Source organism: Bolinopsis microptera, chromosome 6 (assembly GCF_026151205.1).
Source record: "Bolinopsis microptera isolate Bmic1 chromosome 6, MBARI_Bmic_1.0, whole genome shotgun sequence".
In the NCBI taxonomy this organism is placed as follows: domain Eukaryota; kingdom Metazoa; phylum Ctenophora; class Tentaculata; order Lobata; family Bolinopsidae; genus Bolinopsis; species Bolinopsis microptera.
In genome coordinates, this window is record NC_087077.1 from 12454385 (window position 1) to 12468583 (window position 14199).

Below are 14199 nucleotides of genomic sequence, written 5' to 3' on the forward strand. Positions count from 1 at the left end.
AGCCCTCTGCGGATGGATCCTGCTGAGTTATTAGATGATCCTAAACTTCCATCTTGATTAGACACTGGAAGATAATGTTACATAGTATGTTCATCCCCACGACCGAGCTACGATCGGTTCAGAAAGTCCTACTTTACATCATCTCTCTATTACCATGTTAGACTTATTAAATTTACACAGTAGGTTCCTGCTTCAGCACTAAAATTTGAAAACTTAGTTTTAAATTAGTTTAAATTTTTAAGTCTCTATTCTATATAAGTGTGTCTCCAGGCTCTATCTCAGCGACTGTACAGTAGACATTCCCACTTTTCGGCCAGAAAAGTCGTCTCATCACCGTATCAACAGCTTCCAACTGTAGAAGAAAATGTGAGCATTATCAAGTAGGTATCATTGCCATGTTACAAACTTATTAGATTTATACAGTACACGGTTCAGCAATTTAATTTTGTGGTTTGAAAATTTAGTTTTAAAAGTTTAAAGTCTCTATTCTATATAGGGAGTTTAAACTTTTGTACTTACATAATGGTTTCGTTACAGGAGCTACAGAAGTTACAAGGAGGGAGAATAATCCTCACGACTCGGACTAGGTTACGACTGGTTCAGAAAGTCCTAAGTGTATCTCCAGGCTTTATCTCAGCGACTACACAGTAGACATTCCCACTCTTCAGCCAGAAAAGTCGTCTCATCACCGACCACCGTATCAACAGCTTCCAACTGTAGAAGAAAATGTGAGCATTATCAAGTAGGTATCACTGCCATGTTACAAACTTAATACCTTATCGGTTAAAAGTTTTCCGGTTATAACTTTTCTTCAAACATCTCCAGAGGAAACAGTTATAACTAGTAATACTTTTAACCGGTAACATATAAAACCGGAAAACTTTTGACCGCCCAACGAAGTTGCATGTATTTGGTAATGATATATGCACTATAGCGTAGTGTGGTGCAGTGCTGAGTGCAGTGCAGTGCTGAGTGCAGTGCTGAGTGCAGTGCTGAGTGCAGTGCTGAGTGCAGTGCTGAGTGCAGTGCAGTGCAGTGCTGAGTGCAGTGCAGTGCAGTGCTGAGTGCAGTGCAGTACTGAGTGCAGTGCTGAGTGCAGTGCTGAGTGCAGTGCAGTGCTGAGTGCAGTGCAGTACTGCACTGAGTGCAGTGCTGAGTGCAGTGCAGTGCAGTGCAGTGCAGTGCTGAGCGCAGTGCAGTGCAGTGCTGAGCGCAGTGCAGTGCAGTGCAGTGCTGAGCGCAGTGCAGTGCTGAGTGCAGTGCAGTGCAGTGCTGAGCGCAGTGCAGTGCTGAGTGCAGTGCAGTGCAGTGCTGAGTGCAGTGCTGAGTGCAGTGCAGTGCTGAGTGCAGTGCAGTGCTGAGTGCAGTACAGTGCTGAGTGCAGTGCAGTGCTGAGTGCAGTGCAGTGCTGAGTGCAGTGCAGTGCAGTGCAGTGCAGTGCTGAGCGCAGTGCAGTGCTGAGCGCAGTGCAGTGCAGTGCAGTGCTGAGCGCAGTGCAGTGCTGAGTGCAGTGCTGAGCGCAGTGCTGAGTGCAGTGCAGTGCTGAGTGCAGTGCAGTGCTGAGTGCAGTGCAGTGCTGAGTGCAGTGCAGTGCTGAGTGCAGTGCTGAGTGCAGTGCTGAGTGCAGTGCAGTACAGTGCAGTAATGAGTGAGTGCAGTGCTGAGTGCAGTGCTGAGTGCAGTGCAGTGCTGAGTGCAGTGCAGTGCTGAGTGCAGTGCAGTGCTGAGTGCAGTGCAGTGCTGAGTGCAGTGCTGAGTGCAGTGCTGAGTGCAGTGCTGAGTGCAGTGCAGTGCTGAGTGCAGCGCAGTGCTGAGTGCAGTGCAGTGCTGAGTGCAGTGCTGAGTGCAGTGCAGTGCAGTGCTGAGTGCAGTGCTGAGTGCAGTGCAGTGCAGTGCTGAGTGCAGTGCTGAGTGCAGTGCAGTGCAGTGCAGTGCAGTGCAGTGCAGTGCTGAGTGCAGTGCTGAGTGCAGTGCAGTGCAGTGCAGTGCAGTGCAGTGCAGTGCTGAGTGCAGTGCTGAGTGCAGTGCAGTGCAGTGCAGTGCAGTGCAGTGCTGAGTGCAGTGCAGTGCAGTGCAGTGCAGTGCAGTGCAGTGCAGTGCAGTGCAGTGCAGTGCAGTGCAGTGCAGTGCAGTGCAGTGCAGTGCAGTGCAGTTCAGTGCAGCACTGTAGCAAAGCATAGCATAGCAGGATATAATATGAGATATACTATGAGAAATTCTGGGAGCTAAGCTCGTTATCAAACTTAGTGAATGTCTGTCTCCCAGTCATGACTCACCAATACTTTTAACCGGTAACATATAAAACCGGAAAACTTTTAACCGGAAAACTTTTGACCGCCCAACGAAGTTGCATGTATTTGGTAATGATATATGCACTATAGCGTAGTGTGGTGTAGTGCAGTGCAGTGCAGTGCAGTGCAGTGCAGTGCAGTGCTGAGTGCAGTGCAGTGCTGAGTGCAGTGCTGAGTGCAGTGCTGAGTGCAGTGCAGTGCAGTGCTGAGTGCAGTGCTGAGTGCAGTGCTGAGTGCAGTGCTGAGTGCAGTGCTGAGTGCAGTGCTGAGTGCAGTGCTGAGTGCAGTGCAGTGCAGTGCTGAGTGCAGTGCTGAGTGCAGTGCTGAGTGCAGTGCTGAGTGCAGTGCTGAGTGCAGTGCTGAGTGCAGTGCTGAGTGCAGTGCAGTGCAGTGCAGTACTGAGTGCAGTGATGAGTGCAGTGCAGTGCTGAGTGCAGTGCAGTGCTGAGTGCAGTGCAGTGCTGAGTGCAGTGCAGTGCTGAGTGCAGTGCAGTGCTGAGTGCAGTGCAGTGCTGAGTGCAGTGCAGTGCAGTGCTGTGCTGAGTGCAGTGCAGTGCTGAGTACAGTGCAGTGCAGTGCTGAGTGCAGTGCAGTGCTGGGTGCAGTGCAGTGCAGTGTGCAGTACAGTGCTGAGTGCAGTGCAGTACACGGTTCAGCAATTTATTTTTGTGGTTTGAAAATTTAGTTTTAAAAGTTTAATGTCTCTATTCTATATATTCTATATAGGGAGTTTAAACTTTTGTACTTACATAATGGTTTCGTTACAGGAGCTACAGAAGTTACAAGGAGGGAGAATAATCCTCGCGACTCGGACTAGGTTACGACTGGTCCAGAAAGTCCTAAGTGTATCTCCAGGCTCTATCTCAGCGACTACACAGTTGACATTCCCACTCTTCAGCCAGAAAAGTCGTCTCATCACCGTCTCAACCGCTTCCAACTGTAGAAGAAAATGTGAGCATTACAGTATCAAGTGGGTATCATATAGATTATAGACTTACATAGTGTAACGATGATTGACAATACCAATAATTTTGAAACAGGACTACACGGCAGTAAGATAAATATTTTACGTAAATTAGTATGAATTACAGGTTTTGATAATTAGCCCTGGCCTAGCATAGATTGAAATATTGGGATATTTCATAGTACAAACGGTACAAATGATACAATCACGAACAAAATATTAAGAATTATTATAGACCATTTTGCAGACAGCGAAGTATATACTCATTTTAAGTACTCAGCTCAATAGTCAATTATATATCGACATGATGCAGATGAGTGATGAGTCTGGCTCAATGAATGAAATGATGTGAAGTAGCGAAGTGAGATGTGATCAAGGCACTGTGTGGTTGAATCGCTTTCATAATTTTTCTTCCTCGTGGCTCATGCTAAAATAAGTACTTCTGTGAACGATATATAACTTCCAAACAGTTCACTGTACAACCAAATCTAATTTGAGAAACTTCATACAAATATTTTGCAATCGTGCAAAAAATGAGTAAATCATGGTAATGGTCATTTTTTATTTGAAAACCCAAAATAGTCAATGTAACAGATCAATAAAATAATATACAGTTTGCCACTAATTTGTAATTGGATATGGTTAAACCAGCCACATACTGCCATTAATCCATTATCATAGTGTACGGTCTTTATTTTACAACATCTATATCTTTTATGTAGTCATGCCACATAAAATTCACAATATTAATAAATTAGTAGACCTACTGGGGCCCGGCCAGCAGACAATGTTTGTAAAGATGTTATATGTCCCATAATATGTCAAATATTCACGTGTAAACATCAATTAAACCAATACCTGATATGAATAATACCAGAGGAATATAGTACAGCATTACTTACTCATAGAAAATCTACAGAAATTTATATTGATCCTCATTTAAAAAAAACAAACGTTAAAAAATGACAACTTAGGTAAGATCTCATATTCCAATAAATATTTAAATGAGTTTCATCAGACGTCCTATAAATCTGAAGATGTATCAACATTACATCCATACTTATACATGTCACGTACTGGCTCTACATGCCACGTAATGGCTCTACATGCCACACGTACTAGCTCTACATGCCACGTACTGGCTCTACATGCCACGTACTGGCTCTACATGCCACGTACTGGCTCTACATGCCACGTACTGGCTCTACATGCCACACGTACTGGCTCTACATGCCACGTACTGGCTCTACATGCCACGTACTGGCTCTACATGCCACGTACTGGCTCTACATGCCACGTACTGGCTCTACATGCCACGTACTGGCTCTACATGCCACGTACTGGCTCTACATGCCAAAGGTACTGGCTCTACATGCCACGTACTGGCTCTACATGCCACACGTACTGGCTCTACATGCCACGTACTGGCTCTACATGCCACACGTACTGGCTCTACATGCCACACGTACTGGCTCTACATGCCACGTACTGGCTCTACATGCCACGTACTGGCTCTACATGCCACGTACTGGCTCTACATGCCACGTACTGGCTCTACATGCCACACGTACTGGCTCTACATGCCACGTACTGGCTCTACATGCTACATACTGGCTCTACTGCATGCCACGTACTGGCTCTACATGCCACGTACTGGATCTACATGCCACGTACTGGCTCTACATGCCACGTACTGGCTCTACATGCCACGTACTGGCTCTACATGCCACGTACTGGCTCTACATGCCACGTACTGGCTCTACATGCCACGTACTGGCTCTACATGCCACACGTACTGGCTCTACATGCCACACGTACTGGCTCTACATGCCACACGTACTGGCTCTACATGCCACACGTACTGGCTCTACATGCCACACGTACTGGCTCTACATGCCACACGTATTGGCTCTACATGCCACACGTACTGGCTCTACATGCCACGTACTGGCTCTACATGCCACGTACTGGCTCTACATGCCACGTACTGGCTCTACATGCCACGTACTGGCTCTACATGCCACGTACTGGCTCTACATGCCACGTACTGGCTCTACATTCCACGTACTGGCTCTACATGCCACGTACTGGCTCTACATGCCACGTACTGGCTCTACATGTCACACGTACTGGCTCTACATGCCACACGTACTGGCTCTACATGCCACACGTATTGGCTCTACATGCCACGTACTGGCTCTACATGCCACGTTCTGGCTCTACATTCCACGTACTGGCTCTACATGCCACGTACTGGCTCTACATGCCACGTACTGGCTCTACATGCCACGTACTGGCTCTACATGCCACGTACTGGCTCTACATGCCACGTACTGGCTCTACATGCCACGTACTGGCTCTACATGCCACGTACTGGCTCTACATGCCACGTACTGTCTCTACATACCACGTACTGCTTATACATGCCACGTACTGCTTCTACATGCCACGTACTGGCTCTACATGCCACGTACTGGCTCTAAATGCCACGTACTGGCTCTACATGCCACGTACTGGCTCTACATGCCACACGTACTGGCTCTACATGCCACACGTACTGGCTCTACATGCCACACGTATTGGCTCTACATGCCACGTACTGGCTCTACATGCCACGTACTGGCTCTACATGCCACGTACTGGCTCTACATGCCACGTACTGGCTCTACATGCCACGTACTGGCTCTACATGCCACGTACTGGCTCTACATGCCACGTACTGGCTCTACATGCCACGTACTGGCTCTACATTCCACGTACTGGCTCTACATGCCACGTACTGGCTCTACATGCCACGTACTGGCTCTACATGCCACGTACTGGCTCTACATGCTACATACTGGCTCTACATATCACGTACTGGCTCTACATGCCACGTACTGGCTCTACATGCCACGTACTGGCTCTACATGCCACGTACTGGCTCTACATGCCACGTACTGGCTCTACATGCCACGTACTGTCTCTACATACCGCGTACTGCTTATACATGCCACGTACTGGCTCTACATGCCACGTACTGGCTCTACATTTTATCAGAGGGCAGGTTTAAAGAAAGGGGTTTGGTTCGTCCCAGCCCAACCGAGAACAAATACCTGGCATAAGTCCAATCCGAACCACATTTCCAACAATTGTGGTGCTGGGTCAGTTGGTTACTGAACGGGTTGGCCTGGACATAGTTCCGTCATTCTTAAAGGCCCTGCAGCCTGTGAAATATTTTCAAAATTTATTCGTATGACCACTGACCAGGAAAACAAGATTTAACATCGTGGAAGTTTTCAAAATCATTAATGAAGGCGTGGCAGGCCACAACCTCTGTTCCACCCCTAAGTATACTGGGGTGGTACCTAATTAATAATGGACGCTGAAAAGCATCCTGCAATGAGAAAAAGTTTCTCTACTTTACTTTTTGTGATACAGTATACGGGTGAAATGGCCGTGGTTTGTCACACCCTTATCAATTATTTTGGAAAATTTTCACTACGTTTTCTTGGTGATCACATTAATGAAGGGTTTATTGAAAAAACTTTTTTCAGGCTGTAGGGCCTTTAATTGCACCTAGCATGAAGCACTGTCAAAACACCAGTTACAGTATTGTTATACACCAAAAAAATTGTGACTGGGTGTAATTATCTTATAATGTTTAACAGCAATTCCGATTGTTCACGAATTAATCACATTGTCCAACAAGTTCTGTTTTCACAAGTTTTCAGTACACCAGGGGAGCGGGATAAGATCGAAGCAGGTGGGGGCGGGACTGCTTCACAATACATGGCCAGCACATCAAACCCTTAGAGCCAGCGATGGTATCAGTTCCACTAAGTATCCCACAGTCCCTTTCTCCTTCTTAAAAACAGATCGTAAACATCGTTTACAGATCACCATCTGTGATAGAAGAAATCGGGTTCTTTCAGCAAGTTGCCTTCGGTTGCTGTCCGATGGATTGCTCTTTGGGCGGCAAACCTCATCAATCTTGAAACACTTGCTTTGATGTTCCAGCAAGGTGCTCTGAACAACTTTGCGGAAGTCTGTTGGGGTTGTGTCCAGACTCTTGCTCGATGTTATCATCTTCAAATTCATCAAAGCGAACACACCACAATCATTCATGTTGTTAGACTTTTGTTGGTGCATATCCGGTGGGTTGAGCCATGTCCACCGATCATCTTCCATACTCTTACCCGTCTCAAACACATACATCTTATGAATGAGGTTGTAGATGGGCAAGAAGTCTTTCTTCGGTGAACACAAGGAATCTATTATCACAACAGATTTGGTCGGTTTAATGATCGTTATCAAAACCCAGTGGTTATTATTGATATTGAACATCAGAGCTGTTAACGGTTTTGAAAAAAAAGGACTCCTTTTCATTTTCTTGATCGAAAGCAGGTCTATAAAACGACCGATCGCGATGTTCAGTAGCGATTGTATCGTCGTCCCTTCGATGTACTGCACTTCATTTTGTCTATTATCTTCGACAATAAAACACATGGCTGCGGCATCAATAATATTTCCATTCAGTCTTTTATGAGGGCTAAGACAATGGATTGAATCCGTCAAATTGATACCGTACACAGAAGTACAGTGGCTAACGTTTTGTTTGGGAGAATTAACGAATTCTGGAGACCTGGTGACCTGAGTCGGTTGATCTGAAGTTTGAGGAAGTTTTGTGAATTCTGGTGATTTGATGACCTGAGTTGGTTGGCTGGATGTTTCTTGAGCCACATTCGGTGGACTGAACGTTTTCTCGGTTGTTAATCTTCTATATATGCAGAGAACAGAATCTCTCTGCACGAGCTGATTGTGTTCACCCATATGCAAACTAACTCGCCGTGAGCTGTCGATCAAGTAGGGATGACTGTCAATGTGAACTAGAGCAGCCATGTTAAGTCCACTGTTTCTTTTCACAATACACCCTACAAGGTCGTGTGTCGCAACATCATTAAATAGTACGGCGTAGCTCTGGCGATCAACCCTCTCAATTGTTAAGAAAAGATAATCTGCTTTAGATGTTGGTACTGGTCCACGGGAGTACACCTGACTATCTATCACAAGCCCTGAATTAAGCAGCAACGGCATGAAAGCAGATACCAGAGACACCAAAGTCATGCCCATTTCTTTTACTGCTGTCACATGCACAAACTTATCATAGCTATCTTTCTTTATCATGCTAAGCAAATTCCTGATGTTCAATGGGATACTGTTGTCGTCTGCTATATATTCAAATAAGCCTACATACCAGAACACTGTAAGAAGGCTATTGATGTTATCTGCCTGCACCTCTTCCAGATAAGGTAGCCTTAACATGAAGTTAGTTCCACCCCGCAGCTTGTCTGGCTGGAAGCATTTCTCCACAGGGATGCGCTCACCAGCCACAAAGTGATCCTTACTGATGAACGTCGGGAATTCTTTGGGACTAGAAGAGTTGTCCATAGGTACCATCCAGCCATATTCATCATGGAGCTTAAACTGAAAACCTGTGACTCTTTCACGATCTTTCATAACCAGCAAATTTCGTCTGGAGTTATACCGTAGGGTGATGAATAATATCAACTTGAGGTGTCTGTCACTTCGGCATTGTGATGCATGTTTTTTTATTATTTTTAAAACACTGTTCATACTTTCAGCATATTCAGTTGCTAATTTCTTCAATTCTACAATACAATCAGGGTCAGATAACACTTTCATCTCTCCCTTATGATTTTTGAGATGAAATCTATCTGCTGCCCCATAGATCTCAGTCACGCCACTCACCCTCGACAAGCTGCATTAAGTCAGTAACATACCCATCAGTGAGATATGGTATAGACATCTTTCTCCCTTTCTCTAGGTCTGATATCAGGTTTTTATTCGTAGGATCAGTCCACCAACCGTTGAAAGGATTGAAAAACCCAGGAGCGCGTTTATTTGTTGAGGATACAACTTGCCTTATGAAGTCACACACAAAGAGTGTTGGTGGAAACTTCATGTTTATTAAAGCTTCAGCGTAATCAACTGAACTTTCAGCTCTCACTAAAAATTTCATATAGACCACAATGCCATGCCTACAAAATAGACGTAGCAATCCACCACTCTTCCCGTATACCTTTGGGAACACCTTAATGAAATTATCGTAATTTCCAGACTTAATGATGGACTCAATCTTCTCATCTTTGTTCCCTTTCACAGGAAGGCCCAGTTCACGGAGCATATTATCCAACTTTTCAACTTTATCTGTCAACAAATGCGCAAGTTTGTCCGCAGGCATATTATGACTTTTGGCATTGTCATCACCCTTCTGATGGCGAATTCTTGTTGACACGGAAGAACACGTATTTTCCAGAGTCCCAAATCCTGGAAGATGTTCATAAATGGGGAATTCAACATTCTCATTAATTGACTTTGCCACATCAGGGGCTATCATCTCTTGTAGCAAGTGGGACATATCACCTTTCATCGGACCCTTTTCAACACGTTTGAATGCTGTAGCAAAGTTTACAGATGGAATGCTGTCTCCAATAACAACTGTAGGATAAAATCCGCATTGATAGCACGAAAGGACACCAGTCTTTGTCATTTCATGTTTGACTTTGTATCCCAAGTAGCAATAAAAAACAGGCATGACTTTGTTGTAGCCTAAGGAGTTTGTATATGCTTCGTTTATGTACTCTAAGTAAGACTCTGCAGACATCCGGCCTGTTGTTATGGCTACACAGAAGTCCTCTAAGAGCACTAGGCTTACAGCTGTCTTCTGATGAACAAAGACTCCTTGGTCAGTTTGCCTGTAAGGGAATGTCAGCTGGCATTTGTGGCATGTTTTCGACCACAGATCCAGCAAAATATTATCCTCACCAGATCTACTTAACACTGGGAGACGCTTGGCTACCCTTTCTGCTTCAAGGGCCCCCTTACAAGCAAAACAGGTCTCTTCCTCCGGTATTAAATCCTTGGAGGAGACACGCAACGAAAAGTTGCTAAAGATGTCCTTTTCGGTCAAATATTTCGTCATGGCCGACTTTTCCTTGCGTGTCTCAGCTGGCACATTAGGCTTGAGTCTATCCGCTGGTTTAGGTGATAGCGTGCTGTTTATGTACGACATAGTAACATAAACATGAACACAGTGCTTACTCCTTCCACGTGCACGTCGGCAAGGACAGCTATATGCCCCTGTGTCGTTGTTATAGAGTACTATCACTCTCTTAAAATCGCAATAGAAACTCTCCTCGACACAAAATAACGAAAAATACCAGTACACTCCCTCGGAGACAAATGGAACAAGAGCAGGGTGTCCATTCTCTTTGGCAGCCAGGAGGTAGGGCTTTAATGTCTCCTCTTTGTACTCGTCAGATATTGATGTGAGGTCCAGAGTCATAGCTTCTTTGTACTCATCAAAGGGTGCTGGTTTGTTGGCTATGTTCTGGACACTGAGTACATGGGAGCAAAGAGAAGCTTCCTTGCCCCATCTTTGAATATCTGCTCCGAGGGAATTGCACTGCTTCGCCGAGCATCTGCTTAATACCGTGGCTCCAGAATCCCAACTGACGGTTACATGGACCGGCTTAGCGAGTCCATTTTTCTGGGCTCTCACCATGTACAGTGACTTTGCTACCTTCTGGTAAACCAAACCAGTATACACCTTCTGGATATCGTTAGACGCTTTCCCTGCTTTCGTCATCTTTGATGAACCCGTAACCCCAGTAACTAGCTTCACTTGACATTTGGACATATGTCCCTCTACCCGGTGTTCTCTATCAAACGCTTTTCCACAGTGAGGGCAGTGCCAGTGCAGCTCATTTTTGCCCAACCGGCCGTTAAGGCAATAACATCGCCCGATTTTCTGAAATACACACATGATATATGGGGGTGGACGTGGACGTGGTTGAAGTGGTGGATAAGTGAGTGTTTCTGGATTTAGGTGAATGCTTATTATTATAATATGCGTGCATATCATCTGGCTGCGTGTAAATATTCAAAATGTTATCAAAGTGGGCTCACCTTTAAAGCTTTCGTATTCTCTCCGTCATTCTTCTTTTTCTGGACTACCTTTGGTAGAGCCTGATAAAAACACATTATTACATTATGTCAGAAACAATATCAACAATTATTGCAAATTTTATGACATTCGATAAAACTATCTTCCTTTACAAGCCAAATAATTTTCGAGTATCGAAAGCGCAAAAGCGGTATAGTACCGGAATTAAAGTTTTAAGAAAAGGTGGATCTGGAGAAATGGTTAAGTCGATTCACCTCAGTCTTGGGACCGGTTTTCTGTCTTTTCTTAGGAACCTGAACAAATGGTATATTATCAACAATTTGGATGCCTTTGTAACGGTTTTGTCACCTAAAAAGGTGAGCTGTAAATGTCCCTTCCAATGGATCCAAGCACAAGTTATAATGGATTTACAATTGATATGGCTATGATGTTCGAAATTAACCCATTACATTAGAAGAGGCAAGTTATTGTAATTTAGGCGAATCTTACAGGGTTAAGAAAGTTGTTGGTGGCTGGGTGAGGGGCAGAATAATATGGGACGAAGAAAATATTTGACAGTTTTTAGATGGGAAGATCATCTGAATGTTTAACAATTTGAACACATTACTTACTGTATGTGCTACGAAGTCATCAGAGTCACTAAGATGGTCTTTCTCCGTCCGGTAAATGTCCTGAGAATTGGAACTTTTGATTGGAGGCTCAGTACCTCCTCCTCCTCCTCCTCCTCCTCCTCCTCCTCCTCCTCCTCCTCCTCCTCCTCCTCCTCCTCCTCCTCCTCCTCCTCCTCCTCCTCCTCCTCCTCCTCCTCCTCCTCCTCCTCCTCCTCCTCCTCCTCCTCCTCCTCCTCCTCCTCCTCCTCCTCCTCCTCCTCCTCCTCCTCCTCCTCCTCCTCCTCCTCCTCCTCCTCCTCCTCCTCCTCCTCCTCCTCCTCCTCCTCCTCCTCCTCCTCCTCCTCCTCCTCCTCCTCCTCCTCCTCCTCCTCCTCCTCCTCCTCCTCCTCCTCCTCCTCCTCCTCCTCCTCCTCCTCCTCCTCCTCCTCCTCCTCCTCCTCCTCCTCCTCCTCCTCCTCCTCCTCCTCCTCCTCCTCCTCCTCCTCCTCCTCCTCCTCCTCCTCCTCCTCCTCCTCCTCCTCCTCCTCCTCCTCCTCCTTTAATATGAATACTGGAAATAACACGTAATTGAATTTTCACTTACATTGGTCTTGATATCTGGCTTCTGTTTATCGTTGGGAGCCTGAGGAGAAAACATTTTGTCAGCATTAGTCATCAATTGCAATATTATCTAAGTAAATTTTGATCATTAATTTGTAATCACCAGTGCAAAACTGTAGTTTTATTTTCGGTACTGGATTAGGTATTTACTTCAATTTTCATTTAATTGAATTTTTAACAATTGGGTAGTTCGGGAGAGAGGATAAATGTCAATAAAGCAATAAGACAGTGCAGTGGTATGGGCTTAAAAGTTTAATCGGCTGTCAGTGTGGTCGATGCCCATGATTCAAGCTTGGACGGCCGGAAGGTGGCGTTCAGTGGATATATTTGGGATAGTATGGAGTGGGAAGAGGTGCTGGTGGTCAGTAGAGTGAGGCTGGGTTAAGTAGGGTGTGCATGTAGTTGTTCGGTTAGATGAGGATTCAGTGATGATGGATCTACCACCCAACCAGGGATTGAGCGGATATTATGGCTGCGATTAGGTTCAGTCACTTTATCAAGTTCTACTTCATTGACTGTGGTAGGATTATTATAGCACTGGGGTAAATCAGGGCACAAGCGGAGGTGGGTATTTACCAACTTAAGATATTACTTACACATGATTGGATGTCATCAAAGTCACTAAGCTTGTCTCTCTTAGTCTCACAAGTGTCCTGAACAATTACAATGTAGATAAATTAGAACGCAAAATATCGGCATTCAAATAAGGCTACATTTTAAAAAGAAGCAGATATTATTTACCGCAATATGATTATAAGGAGTATAGACAGGCGCGGATTTAAAAGTCCAGGATGTGAAAATATTAAAACAACTGCTGATTAATAATTATTGAAAGCTTCATACGCTTTTACTCACTCGAGGAGTGATGTTCTGATTCCCGCTCGAAGCCTGACTTTCAGCTTTTGTTGATTTCTAAAAGATTGATTGACTAGATCATCATGTACGTACAAAATTTAAATAGCCTTAGTTAATGTCCTGATTTCGCCGACAATAGTTACTTTTTAATTTCTTAACGATAATATTCGGTTTCTCGGTTTATGTGCTCCAGTAATTAAACACAGTTACATGAAAAACATTCTCACACTATCTGAATATCAAATCATTGATATTAAATTGTAATATTATAGTACAGTAGTAATGCGGTTACCTTTTGGTACAGCAGCATAAATGGTTTCTTCCCAACAACTTTCTCAATTGACTCGGAGTCCCATTCTTTGATTGAGGAATCATTTTCTGTATACCACTTTCCTTAAAATTATTTTTTATTTAGTGCATTGTTGTCCACAAATGAAAAGACTTTCATTTAGGTACCTATTTATATCTCAAACTTATGAGTTTAATTGTGAGTTTAATTGTGAGTTTAATTGTGAGACACGCTACGAGTTATTAACTCTCCAAAATACCTACATTACATTATAGTATAATATATGTACAGTAAAATCCTGAGTTACCGAGCCCCCATTTACCGAGTCCTTCCATTTACCGGACCTAATCTCTTTCCGCCGAATACAATTGCGCTTTATACGTTAATCAATGTAATTCATACCCCGATTTACCCGCCCTTTTTAGTTTACCCCAAGAGCCCCGATAAATCAGGGTTTTACTATATATATATATATGACTTCGCATTAGGACTTGCAGTAAAGTAGTAACTAGTAAGATAGAGTACTACACCTTTCCAGCTGCTGGAGCTCGTGTAGTGTCCTCCTATACCGCCAGGGTGGTGAGTTACAGTTGATATTAACTCGTATTCCTCTTTACCCT